This window comes from Dufourea novaeangliae, unplaced genomic scaffold (genome assembly GCF_001272555.1).
Source record: "Dufourea novaeangliae isolate 0120121106 unplaced genomic scaffold, ASM127255v1 scaffold354, whole genome shotgun sequence".
Classification (NCBI taxonomy): Eukaryota; Metazoa; Arthropoda; class Insecta; order Hymenoptera; family Halictidae; genus Dufourea; species Dufourea novaeangliae.
The window spans coordinates 14062-18748 of NW_015374224.1; positions in this window are offsets into that span (position 1 = coordinate 14062).

Sequence of the window (4687 nt, forward strand, 5' to 3'; positions counted from 1 at the left end):
ATTTAGATCTTCTTTTGGAGGTCTAGATACATTGTTTCATGTGCTTAAATTGGTGGCATGAATCTTGCACTAATTGTAAGTATCGAAGCGTTGCATTATTCACATGTCATAATTATATTCATTAAATTTGTATAACCATTTTATCCAATGATCGGGTAAGAAGGAATCACAAATTAGTTTTTAATTTTATACCAACGATAATTGCAAAATCATTTTTTTATATACATATTTTTCTTAGTGAACCATATAAGACTGTTATGGTAAAATATTTTCTTTTTTATACGGGAAATAAATAAGTTACACTTATTTTCACTTAGTATCACTATTTTACCCTAACACCCTCTATTCATAATCGTCAATTACAGTTGTTATGCAAGATGTCTCAGAAAAAATCACTTTAACTCTCCGCATCGAAGTATTAGTAACAAACGAAATTTATCAAGTCGAAGGCGCATAAAAATCTGATACTAACAGGCTATAGACTGTAGTAAAGTAACTTAGAATTTTAACTAAACATATTTCACTTATTTTCTATAATTTTGCTCCTTATAATATGATAGTGTGTTTTAATGTCCCTCCACTTAAAAAAATCAGGTTGACCTGAAATTTTTTCCCACCACTGTATCTACAGAGAAACTATTTATGCACTATGTAATGTCCACTTCTGTATCTAAAAATATTTTTAAGAATAACTGTTTCATATCGTCACTCGCTTACGAAACATTTAACCGTTTTTAGTTAACTCAGACTAAACTATAACTAAATTTTGAAAAAATTCTAAGTAAACAAATGTTATTTCTCCATCGTACCGATCAGATCCGTTCGGAAATGCTAAATAAACCTGTAGCCTAGAGCATTATTCACGTTGGAATTATAAAATATTGTCGAACGTATTCGCCAGTAGCAGTAACTTTCAATTTGTCAGACAACGTCAAAGACTCACGGGGAGTTCCGCCACTCAATTTCCGGCACAGCAATTTCCCGTAGCGAGAGAGAGAGAACTAAACACGAGGCGCCTCTTTCCTATGGGGAGACAACGACTTTGGCGTCGACGCATCTACTAGAGTCAATATTATCAATGGTTCTAACGATGATAATAAAATAAAATTTTCCCGTTATTTTTATTCTGCTCGGATATGCAAAAATATTTTGCAAACCTTTCGATGACTTCGCTTGATCGACTGTTTTTTTTTAAACATGCCTGCATTTAATACGAATTTTCTATTAAAATATACAAAGATGTCAGGAAATAAGTATTTTAACCCGAACATTCTGAAATATGGAATAAAATTCGTACATATTAAGTTTCCTCTTCTATACACCACATATAATCAGTTTATGTATTTGTTTATTATTGATTGTTTCTAGCTGCGTTAAATCTACAATCAGGAGAATATAATCCAATTATTAACCATAAGATTTCACATCCATCAAGTAGTGCGTGGATCATTTGTAGATTTTGAATAATTTTTATTATTTCGGAGGTATAAACTGTGCAATTTGCTTTTTTCAATATCCATTTGTCTTGTGTTAGTCGGTTTGGGGTTTGAGTTTTATTATGGTGAGTGATGTGAGAGGTAAGGGAGATAGAAATATGGTCACTATCATACAATTCGGGAAGGGATTCCCATTCCCATAAATGTGCAATATTGCTAGAACATAAGGATAGATCAATAATCCTTAGAAGTCCATTTGCGGTATTTAAATGTGTAGGTGTACCAGAGTTTAAAAGAACGAGATCAGAATTATCAATTAGGTTTTCAATTAGTTCACCTCTATCATCATTTTTGTATGAACCCCATAGCGTGCTATGAGCATTAAAGTCACAGACAAGTAGCATAGGTTTTAGGAGTTCATTTAACAAGTTTGAAAGTTCTATTGAACTCAAATTGTGATTATTTGGCAGATAGAAGTTACACAGGATTAATTTAGTGGGAGTGGATAGTCGGATGGCAACTGTTTCCAAATTTGTTTGTATTTGAATATTATAAAAGGAGAGATTGTTTTTGACATATATAGCGACTCCACCACTTACCCTGGATGAGATAGTTCGGTTTTTATGACATGCTGTATAAACTTTAATATTGTTAACATAAGTGTCTTTGAAATTGGTTTCTTGCAAACATATTATATCGGGATTTTCCTTATTAATTAACATTATTAAGTTTTCAAATCTTTGTGTCACGCCGTTAATATTTCACTGTGATGTAGAAGTATTCATGGTTGAGAGTTGAGTGTAGGTTGAGATTTTAATTTTAGTAAAAATTTAGTAAAAATTATCACTATCCGTTTCCGAGGCCCAAGACGTTGAGGGGTCACGCGAGGTCGCTCTTGGTTCTTCACTTTTAGTGTCTGTACGTTCTTCTTTTAGTTTCTTGGTCAGTCGGTGTAATCTGTTTTTTATACTTCTTTCTTTCAAAAGTGGATATATTTCTTTTATCATATTTATGAGTTTAAATCAGTTGTATAATCCTTGGTGATGTCTCTTGGGTTTTCCATGCCGAAGGAGTTTTCAAGAAAACTTCTGAATTGTTTATAGTTTAATACGAAGTTGTTATTTACGTTATTCAAATCAGTTTTCGCAGGATCAAGAATATCTTCAATTTTACTGATTGTTTTTGATAGTGATTGACTACGTGTCGGTTTCTTCGTTTCTATAGTGCGATCTTGTTTATGGCTGGTAGTATTTTCTTTTAAGTTCGGAGATAATTCTTTCTCGATGATTTGAATAATATCTGAATTCTCTTCTGTGGTTGTAGAGTGCGGTCTTTTTCTTGGAGTGAGGTGTTGCTTTTCGGTCACTGTTACATGCGGCTGAGTATTGGTCACAGTGTTGATGGTTTTTAGGGGGTTAATGAACGTCAGTTTATTGGAGTTATTATCATCGTTTAACTGTTTGAGGCACACGATTTTAAAGAAAATAAAAACCCTAGTTGCACAGAATTTTTTTTCATATAACAAAAATTATATAAAAATAAAATATTAAACTGTATGACTATGAGTAACTTCAACTTTTCAAGGTGGGTTAAAATATATCCTACCATGCATAAAGAGCTAAACAAAAAGTGGGACAGTTTTTAACCCACCTAATCCTAAAGAGTTAAATGGTTCGAGATGTTTGTCCTTGTCACTCATTGATCTTTGGTAGGGTATGTGTTGTTCTGCGTCGCGGAGGCATATGACTGTTTGTTGATATCCATAGTATAGTGGAGCTTTTCTTTTCGGTAGTCTGACTGTGGGCCTTTGAGATGAGATCCCCGTACTCAGAAATTTCTGTTTGCTGGTTTTCACTACTGTTCATAAATTATTCACGTTTATCACTGCTTGAATGTTATTCACAGGATATGTTACACACGACTATGGGATTAAACACAACACACAACTCGGCGGGACTCGCAAGCGACGGATGTAAACACACGTACGATCAGGTTCACTACACAGACACGAATGTTGAAATGATTTGAAACCGAAAGGGAATGGGAAAAGTTAATTACAATTGCGGGACTAGTATCCAAGAATACATGGAAAACATCAAACATTTATACATACGACAAGGGAGCACCCATTGGACAGTACTATCACTGCCGATTACACGTAGCTACGGCACTGAATAGTCGTGGTAAGCGAGCATTGGCCGCGTGGCGGCGAAACGCCGCCCAGACGCACACGTTGCCAACGAATATTTTCCCGACCTGTTCGAATTAAAAACCGTTCCGAAACTTTCTCTATGTGGTTTTTTCCTCAGAAATGTCTACAGAATTCGATACTATGTAACAAATTCGTGCTGGGCAAAAACTTTTGCGTAAAAATGCCAAAATAGTGCATAGGAAGTACACACAGCGGCTCTTTTTTTAAATTTTCATGGCAATTTGCAACCATTAAAAGTCACACAATTTTATAACTATATATAGTGTTATATTCAGAAGACTTTCATCTATCTTTCATGATTAAATTGAACTTTCTAGCGTTTTTGTATTTTTTACGCAATATGTCATTTTTGGCCAAAATCGGCAGTTTCTTAAAAACTGATGGATATGGAAAAATTCTGCTTCCAAATTCGTGATCTGGACGAGAAACTCTATAAGGATCTACCTCGGATATTGCAGATCAAAAATCGAGTTGAACAGTGTTATTAAACAATGATACTAAAATTCAACTATCATTAAAAAAAAAAATTTCACAGCATTGGTGTTTGATGGTCTTATTTCGTGGGACTTTATTCCATTTTATAATAATATTATTAATTGAACTGTAGCGGATGAAATAGCGCAGTTGATCGTTTTAAAAAATCAGAGATGTACGCACTGAATTGTATAATGCTTTAACTGAATATGTACTGTCGAATGCTAAATGCTGAATATTGGAATTGAATATTACAACTGTCTTCATGCTGTCATTATTGAATACGAGAACTGTTTGTTGTTGAGTGAGAGACCTTTTATAGCCTACCTTATCTGTTGATTGGAGTGAGGGTATAGCGTCGACGTCTGGCCGATAAGAAAATACATTATTTTTTGTTTGTTTATATTTAATTAAGTTGCAGTTATTTTATCAAAGACGTATATTTCATTTAAAATAAACATTTATCTTCTTGTTTTTGCAGTAGAACGTTTGAAAACTTATGTTGACAGTGTTAGGTAAGTACTTTTTGTTATAAATTATGCTGTTTGTCATGTAGTAAAGTATA